The sequence below is a fragment of the Cupressus sempervirens genome, chromosome 5, assembly GCF_028749045.1.
Source record: "Cupressus sempervirens isolate cs-2001-9-10 chromosome 5, ASM2874904v1, whole genome shotgun sequence".
NCBI classification, from domain to species: Eukaryota; Viridiplantae; Streptophyta; class Pinopsida; order Cupressales; family Cupressaceae; genus Cupressus; species Cupressus sempervirens.
In genome coordinates, this window is record NC_143122.1 from 810,369,450 (window position 1) to 810,392,276 (window position 22,827).

Consider the following 22,827-nt stretch of genomic DNA (forward strand, 5'->3'; position numbering starts at 1 on the left):
TATTCCACCACTCCTCAAAGGGCCCGAATTTCCTTCAGAGGCACCGTGGAAGTTGGCTTTATGCTATCCCTCAGGGGGAAGAAGCCATTTGGCTTCCTATCTTTTTAACATCCTATCTTTTTCCTTCTCCATCTTTCTGCCACCCACTTCAAAATCTCCCCCCTTCCTTACTTGGTAGTTTTCCTTAATGTTTTTATAAATCTTCTTCTTGAGAACAACAATTGGCTCCTCTCTATCTTTGAAAATTATGTTGTTCCTTTCCTTCCAAATACTCCAGCAAAAGTGAGGCAGAATCTAGGTGCTTAATTCTTGCAAAATAGAAGAATTGAATAGAATTTTCCATTGGCTAAAAATGTCTAGGAGATTTTCTAACATACACTAGCTAATCCCTAAATCCTGGGTTAGGAAATCCTAAACCTTCCTAGAGTAAGAAAAATGAATGAACAAATGGTTACCCAATTCCAGCTAGTTTTTACATAAAATACATCTATTTGGCATAACATGCCCTCTTTTAATAAGATTATCCTAAGTGAGAATTTTATTCGGAAGGGCTAGCCAATAAAAGATATTGATTTTAGGTATAAAACCAAAAAACCAAGCTTTCACCCAAGGGGGTTTCTCCCTTAAGCACCAAAGAGAATTATAGCTAGAAGCAACCAAATAACTACCATTGTGGTTATTCCCCCAAATCACTTCATCTCTCTTGTTACTTCAAACCATAGAGTTTAACATTATCATAATTAGTTTAAGATCCTCAAATATGAGGGAAAGATCTCTCCATCCCTCACCATTCCAATAATTGCTTACTTTCAACCCAAATTGTGGAATACATTCATTCACCCAAACTTCACAAATAGGATTGTTAATAATGGGACCTTGAAATAACCAACTATTAGACCATAACTGAATATCCTCCCCATTGCCCAATTTCCAAGAAACTTTGGCCCTTACTAAATCCCTGGCCTTTAGAATACCATTCCAAATGACTGACCCTTTGGGAATATCCACATTATTAAGAATAAAAGGAAGAGAAGACCTTTTGATGTATTTATACCAAGATATCTCTCCATTCTCTAGTGTTGTTAAAAATATGCCATAATTGCTTAGCTAGAAGAGCCTTATTGAGATGGGTTAACTTCCTAATACCAAGACCTCCATATCTCTTTGGAAGACAAACATTCTCCCAAGCAACAAGAGGATATCTTTTTCTCCCTTTAAGACCAATCCATAAAAATTCCCTCTAAATTTTTCCATTTTCTTAGCAAATTTCACTAGAATCCCAAAAAGACTCAAAGCATACATTGGCAGGTTCTAAAGAGTAGATTTGACTAGTTGACATTTACCTACTTAGCTAAGTGAAGCACCTTTCCAACCAACTAGATTTTTACTGAATCTATCCATTATCCCATTCCAGAAGGAATCAAGAGGAGAAGAACCCAAAGGGAGCCCAAGATAAGTAGAGGGAAGCTTTCCCACTCCATAACCAAGGATCCTTGCAATTTTTCTCTATCTATCCTCAAGAGTATTAACAAAGAATATCAAGCTCTTATCCTAGTTAATAAGTTTACCTAACCCTCTAGTGTAAATATCAAGGATCTCCTTCATAGACTTTGCCTCCTTAATAGAAGCCCCCCCCCCCCATAATAGTATCATCCACAAATTGCTAATGGGAGAATGGATCACACTTAGAGGAAGGTTTAATCCCTTTGAGTCTTCCTTCCTTCTTATTTCTCTCAATAAGCCTACCAATACATTTAGCCAAGATTATGAAAAGGATTATTGTGTTGTTGATGTTAATGCAATAACAATTTTGGAGTTGTTTTAATCTATGATACTACTGAAATTGTTGGTTATTTATTGAATCTTTGATAGGATCAATTGCAAATATTTTTTGTTTATTATTTTGTGGTTTAATTTGAGAGTTTGAAGATGATATCCAATAAGGGCATGTTGGTTAAGAGTTTTTCTTCCTTGATATTTTGGTTATACCTTGACTCGTAGACTACCCAATGACTTGTAGAAAATGAAGAAGTTAACAAAAGAATGGGTTAGTATAGTAATCCATCAAAGGCCCCTAAATTGAAAGGTACAACTCCCTTATGAGTGCAAGATATGCAATTAATTTGTTCAACACTTCAAACAACCTAGGAAAATGAAGGGGGACTAACTCACACTATTCAATCTACTTAGAATTACAATGCAATGAAAGGAAACATGCATTACTAGCTACAACAAGAGGAAGAAAGAATGATATGGAGAAATAAGTGATTCTAGGATTTCTTAGTTAGCTAATGTTTTGATAGTACCTAGATTTTCTATCTCTTAGCTACCCCACACATGTGCTTCTAACTTCCTTATGCAACAAACTACCCTAAACACACAAACTATGACATACAATAGAGAGAATGTAGTGCCTCTCCCATTTGACTTCTGTAAGTCATCCTGATGGATGCAACCTTGTTGATCTTTTGTTGTGATGGGATCAGGATTGTGACCCTGAGTGGTCTACACCATCGAGGTGTTTGGATTTATGTTTCTCTATTAGTTGCTTTGTTTATACTTTTGACTGATCTATGAGATTATGTTGTGATTTTTGGTTCACTGAGGTTTGTGCTAGTGGTTACTGGGATCGATGTGGTATCATGAGGTTGTTCCGTGATTACCTTGAGATGTGTGCAGAGATTGTACTATATACTATTACCATGCTACAATGGACTAGGTTCCTGTAGCAGTGGTTAGTCATGTTTATGACTATGGTTTTTTATGTGTTTTAAATGCCTTTTTAAATGCTTAAGTAATTAGAATGGATTGTTCATGTGGGATTATTTGGTTATGTGCTACAGACATTTACCTTGTTATATTTTGATCTAAGAGATATCTGTTCTTATGCGATGCTTTATATTTGAGAGGACTCGAGGGTCAGATGTCACATTTGATTCTAGTATCATAGATATTAGACTTCTATGCTGTTGAATTAATCATATTGCATGATGATGCCATTTTGAGATGAAAGTGTGTTTAATGATGATATTTGGTTATCTGGTATTTGGACATACCTCTAATTTTGTTATGTGATGGATTTAATGCTATGGTTATTTACTTCATTCCTGCATTGTTATGCTTTATGCGAACGTGAGTGATGTAAATAGATTATTTTAATATAATTAAATAAATGGTTAAATTAGGTGATTTAATACATTTATTGCTTCAGCTATGTTATTATATGCAATTGCACTTGATCATGTTGTTTAGTGTGCAGGATTTATATCCCTGGCAGTGGCACATGGAGTTAGTGATTCAGCCATTCATATTTTACCAATGTCATCCTTAAATGGTCAACGTATCCTTTCTTAAAATGTTTAAGTTAAACCTTTCAGTGATTATTAAATCTGAACTCATTTGCATTATGTGATTAGACCAGTAAGCATGTCTGTGCATTTAGAGGTTCGCATTGTCACAAAAGTTATTAAGGAGATTTGTGTGTTTTTTGATTTTCGGGCTTTTTAATTGATTTATTTTAATTTCTGACAGCTTTTCCATAGATGAATTCCTATTTATAGGAATAGCCTATTTTCATTTGGGTCGATTCAAGATTTAACTAGATTGGCTGGTTAAATGCCCTAATTGATTATTCACCCAAAAAGTGAATAAGTATCCAAAGAGGAATTTAATTCCTCACTTCTCACTTTTGAGTTAGAAAGTTGGAGAGTAAAACCCAAAATCCTCTTCATGAGGATTTACTGTTTTGTTCGTTGTGGGAGCTATGGGCATGGGATCGTCATTAGGTTGGGCTCGTTGGATCCAGCTTGGGGAAACCTTGGATTGCCGCAATTTTCAGCCACTTCTGCGAGCATTTTATTTTCTGGTTTAGTTTTCCATTTTGCCCTTTTGGCTGTGAGGTAGGGCTTTCCCATTTTATTGTTTCTGCTCCATTTCTACTTTTGTTTTTGGCAGCCATTTTTTTGGAGGCTGAGAACTAGTGTTCCCCTTCATTTTTGTATGCTAGTTCTACCTGGTTGGGCGGGTATGAACATTTCCTTATTTTTTGAAATGAGGGTTTGGAGTTTTGCACCGTTATGCTGGCCGTTTTTGCATACGGTGTCTGTTTTCATTTATTTTTGGATTTTTGGGGTTTTTGAACCCAAAGGCGAAATGGGTTTTAATTTTGAAGTTTTCTAAATTTTTGGGGTTTTACCTCATTTTGCGTGCTGCACTATTTTTTTGAGTTTTCTTGGCACAATGTGGGTCATGGACCTGGATAATCTATTTAGATATCAGTCACACTACTATTGCACCTTTTGTTGCATTGGGATGCGTATCGCACCTGTACTCCCGACTTTGTGTTCGATTGAGTGATTTGTTACCTGTTATGGTTTCTTTTGGACCTTTGCTTTTGTTTCGTGAACACTAGGATTCACGTAGAATCCATACTCTTAGATTGAGGCTAGTTGAGTAAGTTCATGACTTTTGGCCTTGTTACATCATTGAGATTCGTGTAGAATCCATACTCTTAGATTGAGGACAGTTGAGTGATTTCATGATGTATGATTTTATTGGCTTTAGGATTCGTGTAGAATCTATCCTTCCTGTGTTGCTTTTAGTTGGGTGTTTTCTTTGCATTGTGTTCTCATTCCTATCCTTGTGTTATGATCTTCATGATGGTGGTGCACCACACATGAGTACGTGCGCATACATTTGTTGGGTGACTTGCGAGGCCCGATCTTCCGTGGATTTGTTAGAAGTTATGATCATTGGGGTTGGGATGGGAGTATGCATGCCCATGAGCACTTGTCGTAGGATGAGCATGGGTAGGGTAGGGTAGCATCTAGAGGGGGCTTCTATCTCGTAGCTCGGCATTCATGGTGCTAGAGGTTGATAGAGGATAAGAAGTTTTAAGCAAGTGATAACTACATAAAATGTGTGATTGTTAATAAAACTTAAGATAAGTAAAATGTGTGAGCACCCGATTAAGTTCAAGGACACAATGTGTGAGCACCTGTTTAAGTTTGAGGACACACGATCTGAGCTTGGGCTTTTCGATGCTAAGTGACTCTCTAGGATGTCAGCCCCTACTTAGCAGCCTTTTGAGTGTCTGACTAGGACTTGTACTCCTTACATTGTCTTAGGTTCTTGGTTGCAGCCATCATACTGTTTGGTGTGAGTGTTAGCCTTGGATGTTGTGCTTTATGTGTGTTTGTGGTTGGATCATTATCTCCATTAGCATGACAGGTGTGGACCTATGGGTGCCATGTGGTTGGGAGGTGTAACTACCTTCACCACTGCAAGGGATTGGTGTACAGAGATAATCTTTTGTCTTAGTGCGACCACTGCTAGATGTTTTCACTTGGTATTTCAAGTTCTGGAGTATGCTTTCTTGTGATTTATGCTTTCATTGGAATGCTTGGATATCATGTTTAGATGATGTTAGTTTATTTGACGCATTTCCATATTATGATGTTTAGCATATGATTAGATGACGTGAATTTGTTGTAGTAGCATATCTATTGCTTATTGATGTTTAGCATGTGATAGGTGATGTTATCTACTATGGGATTATCTTATGCGTTATCACTAGCATGTTAGATTTCCTTATTCTGATATTGTGCATGTTTTAGTAGTGACATCCCTATTACAATAGTACCGACGATCTGGTCGGTGGCTTGGGATGTTATGTGCGGGGGATGGCTAGGACCCACAATGGTCTTATGATGCTATTGAAGGTTGGGAGGAACCACGTACTTATTTTGGTTGTTTAGTTTCTTCTGGTATTTCTGTTTACCGCAATGTTAATTTCAGTACATTCTTTGATGTTATGGTTTAGATGGATAGATGTTCCTCTTCCCTTTCTATTGTTGCTCTTGAGTGTTTATTCCTCGATTTGCGTGGATTCGGTACTCCTCGGTGTGGAGGTTTTTCTCTGTGTTTTTCCCTTTTTTTTGAGTTCTTCTAGTGTTTTCATGTTTCTATGGGCGACATTTGTTCAGCATTGTGTGACATAAAAATGTATCGCACGCCTTCTTGAGAAGTGTTGTATGATACTGTAAAGTATCACATGCCTTATTGAGAAATGTCATACGACACTGGAAGAGTGTTGCACACCTTCTTGAGAAATGTCGCACGAGACTGTAAAGTGTTGCATGCCTTCTTGAGTTATGTCATACGACACTAGAAGAGTGTCGCATGCCTTAAGGAGAAGTGTTGCCCTTCCTTAGTAAGAAGTGTCACATGATTTTTTGTAAAAACCTACGTGGGTAGACAACAAGCACTTTTTACCATGTTCAAAAAATTTTGAGGGTTGATTTGGATACCCTTTTGGGTGTTCTTCGACTCTATGTTGTTGCTTTTTGGATTCTGTCGATTTCTCTTGGAATCGATTTTTCGTGTTTTTGTTTTAGTCTCTTGGGGTTTAAAATATATTGTTTAAGCATAAGTTTACGTATATTTAATTCTTATACTTAAGATATATTTTAATATATGCGATGAATCATTTGAGATAGGTTTTAGACCTCTAAGAGATAAGTTATGGATTATAGGAAATTTTAGGGCTTCAGAAATCCAGACTTAGCCAATTTTCAGGGCTTTAGGATTTCAAGCTTAGCCAAATTTCAGGATTTTGCATTTTACCCTAGCTTGGTGTTTTGTTGATGAGTGGATGTTTCTTGAGCCCTCATCTTGTTGTGGTGGTTGTTGGCTTTTGTTCGCATGTGTCAGTTGGTAGTGGCATTCGGAGATCTATTGGTTGCCGTGATTGTGGTGAAGTCTTCCATTGTGATCGTTGTGATCCCTATATGATGTTGTCATGTGCATTCATACTTGTAAAAAAAAAATATTCTAGCTCGTATTTCATCCTTGTTTCCAAGGATCTCCGGGTGGGGCATCACAAAGAACAGAAGACATGCATATGCTCTAGAGAGTAAGACATACAATCTATTGAATGAATGATTAAATAAAACCAAGTTCATTCACATTCATTCAACTTTCAACATAAACACATTCATTCCATAAACTCAAATTTGAACCAAAATGAACAACAAAACTTAAAATGAACTTAGAGTCTCACATAGTAGTCCCAGCTATAGAGGTTATCTAAAGTAAATTTTGTTGATCTTATTAACTTCATCAAAGATTATATTTATAGGCCTTCTCAAAATGGCCAATTACATGGATGATTACTTCACAAATCATCTCTAAACATAAAGACTAAGAATAGAACAAGCTTGGACTATTGTCTATTATAGAGATAGAAAAAATTCTAAGAATGACTAAAATTAGTAAATAGAAGGAGAATGGAAGATGTCTAGAAAAGCATCAGACCCATCATGCCTTTTTAGAAGTAATTGATTTAGCTCTATTTAATCTTTCATGGTTTTAGTTAATTTCTATATCTCTTCAACATCTAGAATGATTATATTATTGGCTTAGACCATCCATAGTCATGCATCTCTATCAACTCATCTATTCTGGCCATTATCAACTAGAACTTCTCCATTTCTCTTTATGATTGCATCCGTTGCTGAAAGTTCCTAGATCTAGACTCTTGGAAGTTGAGGGGATCAATGGCCTCATTGAAAAATGCCAAGAGTTTTGATTTTATTCTCTTAATGTCCACAAGCTTGCCATTAGTGGACATGAAGGACTTTGTGTGCAAGATTTTCAAATACTGATATAACTTTTCAATGACCTTTTGCACCAGGTCATACACATCCTTGAGTTCATTTTTAGATCTCATGGATCTTTCTATAAAAAAATCCAAGGATTTCTTCTAGTGAAAAAGTGATTCCTTGCTAGTCTTCAGAATCCCATAAGCAATGGCCACATTTATCTTCATGTCTATCACTTCTTGTAGAAGGGCCAATTGCTCTATCAACTTGTCTGCTACCTTCTGTATGGTTGTTTGATGATTTGAGGTTGATTCCCTAAGCTTGTGAGCATCCAATAATAGGCTTTCCAAAATTCTTAGGGGACCTTGAGTCTTCCTCTAATCCACCCATGCTTGGTCTACCTGCCTGAATTTCCTTTCTTGATGCAGTTTTAGGAGTAAGCTCTTGTTCTCCTCTACATTCGAGTAAAATTAACTCGAAGAAGTGATCCTAAGTGCATACTTTATGTATTCCAATAGCTCTCTATTTGATGCCTTCAATTTCTTGTTTTCTTCTCTAAGATCTTCTATCTTCTCCTTAATTTTCTCATTAGTTGACTTCCACATATTCACCATGGAGTCATGAACTGGGATGGTAAGATCAACTATCCTAGTCTAGAAATTGTTCTTTGAGAGCTCATGAAATCTTCCTTCTTTTAGTGGCTCAACAATATCAACCAACATATGGTTAGTTGTTGATCCATTGCTAGTGGAGCAATTGTCTTCTGCTTCTTTGTCATCTTGGATGGCTAAGAGGAGGTGACTTGTGTGAGAAAGTCCTTTGATGGTGCTACATACTCATATCTCCTCTTCTTCCTATCAATGGTCTCTTCAAGCCACAACTCTGTAGAGAGTACATTGATAGTGGATTGCAGTGTCATGGGGTCAAATAGCTTCTTCAAGATTAATGGAGTTGGCTTGCTCTGGGAAGCAATAGGAAAGGCAGCTACCTTGGTTACTAAAAGGGCTAAAGTATCCCCTTGTTGAGATGCTTCTTGTTCTTGGCCATCCATGGGGTTAGTATCACCAACCAAATTGATAACTTGAATAGGGAAGGATGGCTTGGTCATTGATTTTTCTTGTTCCTTCCCTGAAGGTCTCCAGTTCCTATAGTGAACAATAGATTGATATAAATTAGATTGATATGAGAACAAGGAAATAAATTTGATAATTAATATGTAGATTGTATAATCGATAATATTGTTATCTCTATGATGTGTACATTAAAGATTAGTTGGAATTTGGATTAAAATTTTATAACAAAATGAGAATGAAGTGGAAAGAAGTTAATTAATTAATGTTAAGCCTAGAGAAAATGATTAAGTTGTAGTGACGTTCAAGTTATCAATTTAGTATCAAGGACCTAGTTAGTTAGATCATCCTTAAGGTTGTAGCAATTGATCATGATTAATTCCATTAGTTAACCCTTTAAAACTTCTGCGACCATGTTATCTTATTTAATCTTAGATGATCATATGAACATTGTCGACCCTATCATCTTAATTAGTTCAAATTTTTTTTTTATGTGTTTTTGTCCTTACCTTTTTGGGCATGACATTTCCCTTATCCTTATCATCTTCCTCCTCCCCAGTCTTCTTGATGTTCAGAAGAGGGCCAACTCTGCAAGTAGGAGTGAGTGGTACACTCTTTTGCAAAGTTTTCTCTCCACCTTGGTTAATGGACTATGATGGCCCTATAGATGTTGATGTATTGGTCATTGTGGTTGTTGTTGTGGTTGACTAGGAAGCTAAAGTTGACACTCCACCTATAAAACTAGTACTTCTGGTTCTATTTTTCCTTTCTCAGGTCCACTCCACCCATTTGTCTATTCTATTGATTGTCCCCTACTTGAAAACTTTCATAAAGTCAATGACTAGATCTATAGATGGGGTGGACAAAATTGGTGTGCCCTTGATCTTCTTAAAAGATGTGGGGTGCATGTAGGCTCCATCATCTACATGGTTAGAAACATCAAAAAAATCATTATATAATTTTATCTCATCAATGGTTAGTCATGACCAAAATCTCTCTTGAGTTTAGTACTCATTGAGACACCCAAACTAGAAGTCTTCAATATTTGGGAGATGCTTGTAGGCTTATCCCAACTTCAGATGATCCCTTACGAAGTTAACTGGATCATATTGAGGCTCGAGCATCTTATACTCTAACAACTTAATCTTTCTATCAAAGCTCTTTACCAAATCCTAAATATTTGATCTAGAGGCACATGAATATGGGCCAACCACTATAGGGAATGCAATCCCAACAATCTTCTTTACATTAGAGCACAAGGTATTCACTTCTAGGATTTGTTGACATAGTTTGGCTAGAACTACCTTGTCCTTCAGATATCTTGGCAACCTCTTAGGGAATCCATCATAGGATGATATTTGAAAATAGGAGAAACTCAAAAATTAGATGAATAAGCATCCAAACTAGCTTATGGCCAAAATTTCCTTTGGTGAAAATCTCCTTTTAGGACATCCTTGCGATTATTGGCATAACCTTATTGTAAAAGTATAATTGAAAGCCACATACTCCACATAGCTTCTTTATAGCCATAGATGTGGGTAGAACTCATAGACTTTCATGTGCTCATCATAAATTGGGATGCTAGAGAGACTAGGCCACAAGTGGTGAGATGTCAAAGCATAGATAAAAAAAGAGGACATGAAGAATTGCTCGAATCCTCTAGTCAAATTCAACCACAAGGAAAGCTCATCATAGATAATCTTTTCCTAGTTGATCTACATATCCTTAGCACAGATTTCTCATACTAGGAAAAATTGGTGCTTGATGAACTCCAAAATCTCCTCTTTTCCTTTTAGTCTAAGGAGGAATGCAAGGATGTCCATAATCTCTCATTTCAAATTTGTGCCAAATAGAGTTTTTAGTATTTTTCTCTTTTTTGAGTGGGTGGGGCTGAACTATGTCCTCTACATGTCTTCCCATTTGAGGTTCTTCTTCTCATTAAACATGGACATGAAAGACTTGAAATAAACATCACAATACTACTCCTTCATGGGGATGCAAAATATTGACTGCATCAATGCCTTGTTATTGATATGAGAAAGGACTGGTCAGGAAACAAAATCTACTTTTTCCAGGTTGTATTTCTCTATGCATTCCTTCACTAACTTAGGTGCATGAAATTCCCTTGGAAAACTAACTACTTCTACCAGTCCACTCTCTTTAAGTTTCTGAGTGATTGGGTGAATGGGTTGACAATTAATTCTCCTATGAAGATCACCCAAATCATAGAATTTGAAGGATGTGTCTATAAACTCTTTTAGCTCACTCTCCAAGCTAGGATGTGTCTATAAACTCTTTTAACTCACTCTCCAAGATAATTAATTTATTGTAACTAGGAACTTTGATTACCATTTTCTATGATTGCATAGGATATAGTTCATGATAAATAGTCATTTAAATTTACCTGAAGAAATTAATTGTGTGCAATTTTGATGAAATAGCTTTAGGAATTAGAACATTGGTGCCACATGAACAAAATTAAGTTTGGCCAATGATTATAATGGCAGGATTTGCATTTAATTCCATGAGTAACAACTATTTAAACTTTCTATTCATTTGCACATAAAATACTAAGTTCTTGAAGGCAAACTTACTTTACTTGAAGTAAAGTGATATGACTAAGAATCACTTAATGACACAAATGCTTTAGCTTTATGGGAAGTGCCTTATTTTATTCAAAATCTAGAATAGATATACATAAAAATATTAACACATGTGGGAGAGAGAGACATGTAGCTTTTCCACAAACCCATTTTCCTTCTATCTAGAATTGTAGCATGGGGAGTTATCATTTTTCTAGTTTGCGCATTGCATTCTTTCTCTTTCCAGCTAAGGCTTTTATTACTGCTTCTCCTTTATATCAGGCTCACATTCCATCAAAAACTTCTCTAGATGTATATTTTGAGCATCTCTAAAGGATATTAACCTAAATTTCTATTCTCAATACTCCTAGAGAAGTAGCCCTTCTCATTGGTTCTAGGTAGAAAAATCCTTTCCCATCAACATTTTTTGGATTGGAGTACAATGATAGCACTTCATTCTTTCACCTTCATCTAATGGCCTTGATGCTAAATCTTGAGCATGACTTAGTACTTATGAGCCTTTATATGGATCTTTCAACATTGTGTCCACACTATTTGATCACTGGGCTTGAGATTTGGCTCAAGTTCATACAACTTTAGAAATAGAATTGAACAACTTCACTTCATGAATATGTAGCTAAAAAATCATAGACCTATATTCCCTCATAGTACTTGATCTTATCTCCAAAAAATTAAATGAGACTCACTCTAGCTTCTACCCACAAGTTCACAGGCCTTTGGGTATTGGAAAAATCATGTTCATAACCTATTAATCATTGTCATGACTTCATGCTTTGGATATGCATTTATAGAGTTCACTCAAAAGGAAAAGCAACTTGAAAGCTCAAAAACCATGGGATATGGGATGCTAGGGCAAGATAACAAAGAATGAAATGCAGAACACTTACTTCTCATCAAGAGGATGCTAGAACACACCCCACCATGCCTAGATCACCTAAACCCTATGCGCACTAGAAAAATAGGAAACCTTCTTAGAAAGATTAGGTAAGGGTAATGCAAGGGAGACCTAGAAAAAAATAAAGTAGAGTACTTCAAGATATATGAGAAGTAAGTGACCTAAAACATACTTAGAGACATCTCTCTTTGAAACACACTCACCTCTACCAATGACTTCAAGTCGTTAAAGGGTAAGAAGAAAACTTGGCAACAAGGCATTAGACTGGTATCAGAGCATCGAACCTGCCATCCTATAGGGTGTAATCAAAATAGATATACATAAAAATATTAACACATGTGGGAGAGAGAGACATGTAGCTTTTTCGTAAACCCATTTTCCTTCTATGTAGAATTGCAGCATGGGGAGTTATCCTTTTTCTAGTTTACGCATTGCATTCTTTCTCTTTCCAGCTAAGGCTTTTAATACTGTACCTCCTTTATATCGAGCTCATATTCCATCACTAACTTCTCTAGATGTATCTTTTGAGCATGTCTTAAGGATATTTGTATTTTAGAGTAACCTAAATTTCTATTCTCAATGCCCCTAGTGAAGTAGCCTTTCTCATTGGTTCAAGGTAGAAAAATCCTTTCCCATCAACATTTTTTAGACTAGAGTAAAATGATAGCACTTCATTCTTTCACCTTCATCTAATGGCCTCGATTGTCATGCCCTAAGTTTTAATGGAAGAACACAACCAACCTTATTACCCTTATTACTCATTTCATTGATGCCATTTCCTTTAATAAGTCAATGTTCTTGTCTATATTGGATATCCCTCTTACTCTTAATTTAGGGTTGGCTTCCTATACGGTTAGCTGGTATTCTTATATACTATCTCCTATTTTGGCTTAATTATGCATTACTCATGCCATCGGATTCTTCATGAGTCCATATCGACTGATCCTACTCTTTACTAGTTTCGAAACATTCTTCATCTTAGTCATTAATTAATCATACAATAATCATCTGAGATTACCTTATCGATAGGGGGTTGATATCCTTTGTTAAATGCCCAAAATCTCATATACTTTAGTTTAATAGAAAGATTTACTTATAATTTTTTCATTTGCAGATGCTCTGTGGTTACTGCATCCCCCTTTTTGTTGCAACAATTTAGTAACTTGGCCACTACACCTATTGGTTTGATATAATTATTAAAGGTTAGGGTAGGGTAGCCTTATGTATCCTTGTACCCCTAGTCCTTATAGGCTTATCACATTTACTAGCTTTATATCGAGTCCTTAGCATGGTGTGAAACTGGTGTCTATTCATCGAAGGGTTAAGGTATTTCCATGTTTATAGGCTTGAATGCAATCATATCTAGTGATCAAGGGCAGAGGGTTGTATTCAAATTGCCTCTTGATGATTGTCAATACTGCTCCCTAATATGATTGACTTACAAACCATTCTATAACATTCTTACGAAGACAAATGCCTCAAGAAAGAACATGAAACAAAAAAAAATCACCAATCAATCATAAATGTGGCCACAACGGTAAATCTTTCACCACAATCAATTATGTCCCGAGGCAAAGAGGACCATGTCAAGAAATCATCACAAATGAACATTCCACAAAATTGCCAAAATATGCAAAAATTGAAAACATCAACAACTGTTCAAAACAAATAAAATTCTCAAAAGCGTTGCAATCATACTAGGGTCCTACTAACGGGAAGAAAAGGGAGAGTTATTCTTAGAATTACATGGTGAGTCAATGGTATTAAAAAATGATGCCTTAGTATACTCTACTGTTTATGGGTTATTCAGTCTTACACATTTATCTTTTGGTTGCCTATGTTTCCTTATGTACTATCCCATTACTGTCAAAAATTATCAGATGTGGGCTAGAGTTAGGTTTTCCACCCAAATTACCTTGGTGATCCTTTAGGTAAGAGTAGGAGTTCCACTCATATCACTCACTTTTATATATAATCAGTTGATAATAAGGAGATCATTGGGTATCACTTGTACTCTTTTCACATCTTCCTTCAAGCATCATTCAACTATATCAATAATTGTTAAGAGGGATTTAATCATTTAATCTCATATTAGTCTATAAATCCTTAAGGTATTCATTGAGATAATGAGATCTATTTAATTGTTGTTGAGCTTCCATTCTTCGAGCTACCTTAAAACTTATATAAGGAGTCGATGCTCATATGACAGTTTGTCACCAAATTGTAAATTTGCATGTGTAATAACAAAATGTTTGAGTAAACTTTGGTTTGTAAATTCTATCAATTGACATTGAGAACCTGAATGTTTCCATGAACTCTCCTAGTAGGTAAGTACATATACAATCAAGTTACCCATCCAGTGTAAGGGTCTCATAGGTGGTAAAGGGTCTTTTTTGTTGTGGGGCTATATACTATAACCAAATTGATCTACAATGTTATACTCAATGCTACGTATCAATATGTTATGCTTTATGCTATTGCATTTTATTCCTTATTGTCCCCCTGCATATGTAGTAGGAAGCTTATCTTTATTAAGCATCACTTTCAATTGAATACTTCACATATGATTTTCTATCACCTAACTATATCATTACATCAGGATAGTCAAGGCTTAACATATTAATTGTTCGCTGTAACACCACACAGTGTGGGGGTGGGGGGGTTACCTAATCACTTTCTTATAAGCTATCATACTTCACCTTCTAATTTACCCTAATCATGATCATTACCCCTTGAAGGCAAGATTTACATTTCATAAGGAACTCATGTGTTCTTAGCAATACCTAAACTTCATCAAGTTGCATTTCTACCCATTCAGTCTTGAATGTTGGTATAGTCTAAGAAGAAATATTTTCACTACATAGAGATCTGAAGTTATTAAGTCTCTCAACTTTCGAGAGGATGCTAGATAGGGATTCTCTAAAATTTGAACTTTCACAAGGTTGAGTTAATATTCCATCATACCTTAATCCTTAATAGTTTTTTTCAATTGTTACCACCACTGATTCATATCATCCATTTAGGGTCATCAATTTCATAGTAATATTTATCACAAGTTGATATCTTGGGAGACCTATCTCCTTGCAAAATGGTATCATGATGCTATGTTAACATACAATTGTACATTCATTGTGGGCTCATTAATGCCTAGTGTGGTATAACCTCACTCTGATACCAGAATGTCATGCCCTAAATTTTAACAGAAGAACACAACCAATCTTATTACCCTTATTACTCATTTCATTGATGCCATTTCCTTTAATAAGTCAATGTTCTTGCCTATATTGGATATCTCTCTTACTATTAATTTAGGGTTGGCTTCCTATACGATTAGCTGGTATTCTTATATACTATGTCCTATTTTGGCTTAATTATGCATTACTCATGCCATCGAATTCTTCATGAGTCCATACCGACTGATCCTACTCTTTACTAGTTTTGAAACATTCTTCATCTTAGTCATTAATTAATCATACAATAATCATCTGAGATTACCTTATCGATAGGGGGTTGATATCCTTTGTTAAATGCCCAAAATCTCATATACTTTAGTTTAATAGCAAGATTTACTTATAAGTTTTTCATTTGTAGATGCTCTGTGGTTACTGAATTGTGATGGACACTGTTGTTAGGAATGATTACTTACGAAATCCTAGTAGAAATTAAGAAAACTCTGGTTATGATTGTAGACACCTAAATTTGATTACACTACTTTGGTAATCTAATTTAGCCATCTCTAAAGGCATCATTAATTAAATTCTTATTTAATTAATCCTTTTCCATCCCTAGTTGATTAATTTAATTAATCATCTATAGTCCTAATTGATAAATCAAATAATCTATTATTTATCAATTAAATCCTATTCTTCTATCTAATTCCAAAAATCTCCATTTATTAAATAAATCTATTTGATAAATGAAATCCTCAAATTCAAAAACCCCTAACCTATCTCTAAACCTCCATTTAGCCTAATCCACCCCAGCCACCCATACTAACCAAGCTTAGCCACTAACTCACCCACCTTCATTAATGCCATCCACTTGCACATCTCTAACATCCCTAATCTAATCCTAAACCCAAGCCTAATCCACCCTCTAATGTTGTCACATTCCTTAAACAAGTTTAAGACTTTCCTAATCCAAACCAAAGTCTCTCCTCAAAAAACCCAACCACTAAGTCATGAGTGCTCTTACAAAACATAAAAGACTCTTACAAGCCCACTCATGACTCTTACACCCATCTTCCACACTCTTCCCTCTTCCACACTCATTCCTCTTACATCCCTCTTACATACTCAACCCCACTCATCATGCCTTTAACCAACCCTTTACCCTACCCTCTCACACTCATCCTCCTTGTGACAAGTGTCACCTTCCCATTGGTGCTAAACAAGCACAATCCATGTGCTCCCCTTTGAGTGCATCTTAGCCCTCCTTAAGCCTTCATCCATCCTTGCATCTAAGCCCTCCATCTCTCTACCCCTTAGCCTATAAATTGAATCCCATCCCAAGCCATTTCATCAACAATCTTTGAGCTAAAGTTACCATGCTATTTTGAGAACCAAAGCCATCAATCTTACCCTTATAATGCCAAATTGAGAGCTCACAAAGCTACCAATTTGCCATTACCCATCTCCATTGAAGCAAGCTTTTGAGCATCTTGAGCATACATCCACAACAAAAGGACACATCTACAGAATCCAGAAAGCATGGAGTGTTTTCTCTTGTGAGGTTTGCACTTCTAGTTTGCTTTCTTTGTCTAAGCATATATGTGAATTTAGTTTTTGGTTTGTGAATGTTTACTTTATTTGTTAATGTTCTTTGCATACTAATTCTTGTTCTACATTTTGGCACGCCCGGTGGGACCCCACTATGGGTCATTTAATCATCTATTTTCATCTATATGCCATTTTTTCTAACCATCTAATGTTTGTTGTTGTTTGAGTGTGTTGTGAGGGTGTTTTGCTTGTTTTTGTAGGTTAAAGAATGCACTTAGGAAGAAGAAATACCATCTAAATTTTTTTTTTTGCATTTTTCAACTTTTTTGGCACAGTTTTGGCATCTGCAACCTGTTCTATCTGCAAAAATCTGCGTCTGCGAAAATTGACGTCCGCGCAAATCGACGTCTGCAAAAATCTGGGTCTGCAAAAATTGACATCTGCAAAAATTTGCGTTTGAGAAAATCGACATCTGCGAAAATCCGCGTTTGTGAAAATCCACATTTGCGCAAATCAGCGTCTCTGCTTGTCACCTATGTTCTATGCCGCAAATCTATTCTGTCGTCTTCGAATACTAGCATCTTTGTATTTCAGCGTCTCCGTATTGTGGCGTCTTCGCTTGATAGACTGTCGTCTTTGCCTGCTTTCTGCACTTTGTAGCAAAAAAAAAAAAAAACCTGCTTTCTGCACTTTTAGTGGTTCCGTAGGATTTAGACCATTTAAAGCATTTTTACGCATAGAAAAAACAACAAAAAAAGTTAAATTTTTTTTTCCCATAGTTAAGCTCTCATTTTTGAAGATTTTGGCTAACTAACTAAATTGCTTTTTTTTGTCTCATTGCAGGTTGGAGCACATATGGAACCACTAACCATGTTTCTTGTAGGTTTTCATGTTGCTAAAAAAATGAAATTGAATGCTTAACCATTTGTCTTTGAATGCATGTTGCTAAAAAAATGAACTTGAATGGTTAAACACATTTTCCATTGAATGAATGTTGCTCAAAACACACTCTTGAATGTCATGGATTAAAATCAACTTTCCTTGGAATGCATGCTTAAAACAACAAATCCAATCTTGAATGCCAAGGACCAATTAACCATTGCAATATCAAACACTTCATTTGGAGCTTCTAAAATTGAACAAAACAAATCTCTTTTCCACATGCAATCTAGGTAAAGTTTGATTTTTGGACATTTAAGAAAATTTGTTAAGTTAAAATACAAATTTACAAAAATCAATTTGATTAGTTCCTTGGACTCACCTCTTTTCTAATCACCCATCAAATATTAACCATTGGTTGCAATCTCAGTTCCATTTATGGGGATGGGTCTACTTGAAAAAGGTGTTAAATGTTCCACAATCTAACTCACTCACTTGGTCTTTGAACGTTTGCTTTAACTTTATCAAAATTCTTAAATGGCCAAAACTCTAGATTAAATCGATCACACTTCAAGTTTGGGCACTAAAATTGAACAACAACTGACGTGGAGAGCCTCCGGGCGCGTGCTTGAAATCGAATCTCACACACTTTTGTTTTGGACTTAAAAGAAACTCACACTCAATCTTGAATGCCTTAAAGAAAATTAATCGATACTTGACGTGGAGGGCCTTCGGGCACGCGAGTTTGCTTTTGTTGACCCTAACTCTTCTTATTGTTTGCATTCTTTGATCGATTTACTTTTGTTGGTGCTTCAAGTTGGAATTGAACATTGTCTCTTAAAAATGAGTGCTTGCAAAGTCTAGATTAGCACACATAAGAGTCAGTTGGTAAAAGAACAAGCATGTTTTTTAGCCCAAGGTCATCCAAGTCTTCTCTCCCCTTGTCGTCTTTTGAGGCCATCTTGGGTGCATAAGATTAGGATCCAAAACCTTGTTTCTTTTTAGGAGGCCTGCTTGGGGATTTAATCACCCCTTGGACGACCTCAACTCCAGCATTTCGGCAGAGTATAAGAATCAGGAGGTGAATCGAAAGACACCTCTCTTGGGATCAAGATTTTGTCATTCAGGCTAAGCCTCAAGGAACTTTATAGCCTTGAGAAGTGAAAGAGGAGAAGTGGGTTACCGCTCCTCTCGACTGTGTGACATCCTTTTGGTTTCATCTATAGATTTGGGCCTCACGTACCTTGCGTATATCGAGGACTCCCTAGCTAAACCAATTGTCTGCCTTGCAGAAAACCATCTAGGATGTTAATGTGTTTGGAGTGACTGATCGAAACATTTGTAGAACATACACACTCCTTGGTACAAGTATCACATTCTGAGAACCACAAACTTCTATCTGGGTGTTCCTATCTATTGCTTATTTTTATTTTACTTGTTGAATGAATGTTTTCCAAACTTGGCCAATCCTAGCTTAGGGCACACTTAGTGTAGTCACTGCCTATTTTAGAAGTTGAACAAGTTGAAGAAAAACAACCAAAATCTCCCAAAGCCAAGAAGATTCAAGAATTTATGTCGGAACAACCCAAACCCAAACAGAAGTTTCACAAGGTCAAACTCAAGCCATCTCTAGCATACCAAGAACTTTCAACCAAGAGAAAAGAAATAACACCAAGCCCACGAATTGCCAAAATCCACAAAGTAGAGGACAAAGCTATAGACGAAGCACTTCAAGAGGCCTGGTTAGAGCGCGCCATCAAATTTAGTCAACATCCAAGAGTTAATCCTGCTTATGCCTTACCAACTAGGCATGATTTCTATGATTAGACACCCTTGTTTCTCCCCATATTCTTGGATAAGCTTCACTTTAGAGTCATCTTTGTAGAAAAGCTAGCCATCTTAGGTTATCCCCTTAAGCATTATTAGCTCATCCATCTCATTTAGAATCAAACCATCTAGCCAGCAATCAAAAATTTTCACATCTAAGCTTTCAAAATTGTTGTCACCTTGCTAAAAGTTTGCCATTCCTAAAATCTTCCAAATCCACCAATCTCACCAAGGTTATCCCTTTGACAGAGCTTTGTCTAGTGTAATCTAGTTTTGTCACTTGTTATCCCTCATCAGCTTGAGCTAAAGGTTGGGATCCACAAGTGGTCAATCTCGTGTTCTTCCTAAAGGATTATCAGTCTATCCTTAAGTTGACACAATCACCACCAAGCTTGCACATAGGAAAGCAGACCTTTTGTGCTTTGACAACATATCTTTGAAGTTAGAATACCCAACCCAATCCTCCTTAGGTTTTGTCATATATCTTTGCCTCAACCTAGGAAATCATTTGCATAGAAAAGCCTTCCCCTTTTTGCATCCATCGGCATTATTGCATCTCATCCCTAGGAGCATTTTTCATGCCACCCGTCACTCATTTAGCCAAGAAGAAAGAAACAATGGAGCCCTATCATTTGGATTGAACAGCCTCACCCCCCTTGAGCACTCAGCCATCCTTCAGCCCAGAGCCAGCTATGCCATCACCTACTGACATTGAAGCTTTCATGAACCAACCAGGAAATGCAGTATTGGTAAACGCCATTATAGACAAAAACAAAGAGACAATCATGGCTAATTTTTGAAGGGACAATGTAGGAACCTTTGACTTTGGAAGACCCCCTCCATTATCAAATCCATCTCACCCATTGTTTGGGCAGCTGCCACCACCCATAGGCTCTTATGATCCAAATTATCCTCAATATATTCCAAAAGAAGAGCCTCCAGCCAATCCATATGACCCAACATATCCAAACATACCATCATCCACCCAAGTTGAAATCTCCATACCGCAAGCCAACCCAGCCACCACCACTCCATCCTTGGTTCATACCTCTCCGCTCCAAATGCCCTTTACTCAAAACACCTCACCGTTCACCCCCTTTACTATTGCTGCTGCTCCCACACCTAGCCTTCCAAATCCACCCATCTCCCAAATTAGTGCTAGCATCTTTGGCCAACCTCAGCAATATACAACAGGGATGCCACCCATGGGGCCAAGTAATCAACCTTTCATCACCCCCAGCTTGTTCACCACAACCCAAAGTACAATCCCATCATTTCCATTAAGTCTTGGGAGCTCAATACCACCAGTCACAAATCCACAAGCTACTACCTTCACTCCACAAAGCTATCAAAACCCACAAGCTACTGCCAATCTTCTACCAAGCTCCCAAGTGACCCCAGCTCCCACCACCACTCTACCAAGCTTCCAAATCTAGCCACAAAGCTATCAAACCCCATCAGTTCCATTCCCAAGCTTTCAATTCCCACCACCTCCACCACCAACTAATCCATTACCTCCAATTACCAACTACTTTTCAATGCCACTTCTAGGAGGTAATCCACCACCCTAGCCAACCACCAATTATTTGCAGATACCATCCCAAATGGGGGCACAACCCACATATATTGGTCAAACCCCACAAGCCCTCCAATCCTTTCCCCAAGCCTCACAACCATCTTATACCTTACCTCCACAAAGAAATCCATTTATCCCACAGCCAGCTTATGTTCCTCAATCCCAACCTCAAATCCCATATCAACATCAAGCCTCGCAGCACATGCAGCAATATGCGCCACCTCCCCCTCAACAACCCATCATCCACCATGCAGTTGCCCAAACAATGTATAATCCCTATCAGCAAATCCCTCACAACCATCCATATTCAGTGGCCCCATCCAGCACATACCTACCTCAAGGCACTCCTACATTGGGGGCACCCCAACCATCACCTATCAATTCAGAGTGGGAGCAAATGAAGACAGCTCTGAAAGCCATCCAAGAAGGGAATGATCCAAAGACATTCAAGTTTGAGAATGTGTGTCCTTATCCATTTGACAGAGCCATTACCACGACACCGTTTCTCGAACACTTTGAGGTACCTAAATTTGACAAATTCAGAGGAAAAGGAGACCCTGTCACACATATCAAAGAATTTTACATGCATTGCCAGGATGTGGCATACAATGATGTCTTCCTCTTGCGCCTTTTTCCCAAAAGCTTGGCTGGACCAGCTCTTGAATGGTTTTATAGAATCCCCTATGGCACAATTAAAAACTTTGTTGAATTATCTGAGGCATTTGTAGCTCGATATGCCCATCTTGTTGAAACAGAGCTATCAATAGTTGATCTTGTTCACACCAAGCAAAAAGGTTGAGAAAGCCTTGCCGAATACCTGCAAAGATGGCAAACCCTTACCACCCGCATATCCTGCACCTTGCTAGAATGCCATGTGGTGAAAATGTTTATTGATAATGCACATCCCAGCTTGGCTCACCACATGACCATGAACTATTTGCAGACCTATAAGGATATCAAAGAGAAAGGAATGATCCTTGAGCAAGGACTCATCAAATATGGTGTGGTAAAAATTTACAAAGAGGCCAACCAAAATCAATCACATTCCAATGACAAGTCTAGGTATTGGAACAAAAACAAGCATGTTGCAATAGATGGGGTTACTGACACCAGACATGTGAATATCATTGGTCCTTCTCAAAACCAGTCTAACCCACCATATCAAACAAACAACCAACAAGCTATCAATTACCAACAACAAAATAACCAAACCTATCAAAACCACAATACAAGACCCAACTTTCAAGGGTCTAACAATCAAGCTAATGCCATCAATGTAGCTGTAGGGCAAAAGCCCAGATTCCAACCTGCACCTAGAAACTATACACCCCTTGGTGAGCCATTGGATGTTATTTTTGAGAAATTGGCTAAGGAAGACCTCATCAAATTTCCACCTACCCAGCAAATTGATCCAAGCCAATCCAAAGCTGCATGGTACAAGGACAATGATTATTGCAAGTTCCATAGGGTAAATGGTCACACCACCCTCAGATGCATGAAACTGAAAGACTATGTGCAAGACCTCATTGATCGGAAGGAAATCACTGTTGGTGCCCAAACCTCTCCCAATGCAGGCTTATAGATTTATCAAAATGCTTTTCCTCCACACAACAACCAAAATATTGGAAAAGCACCTATCCAAAACAACACCAACAACC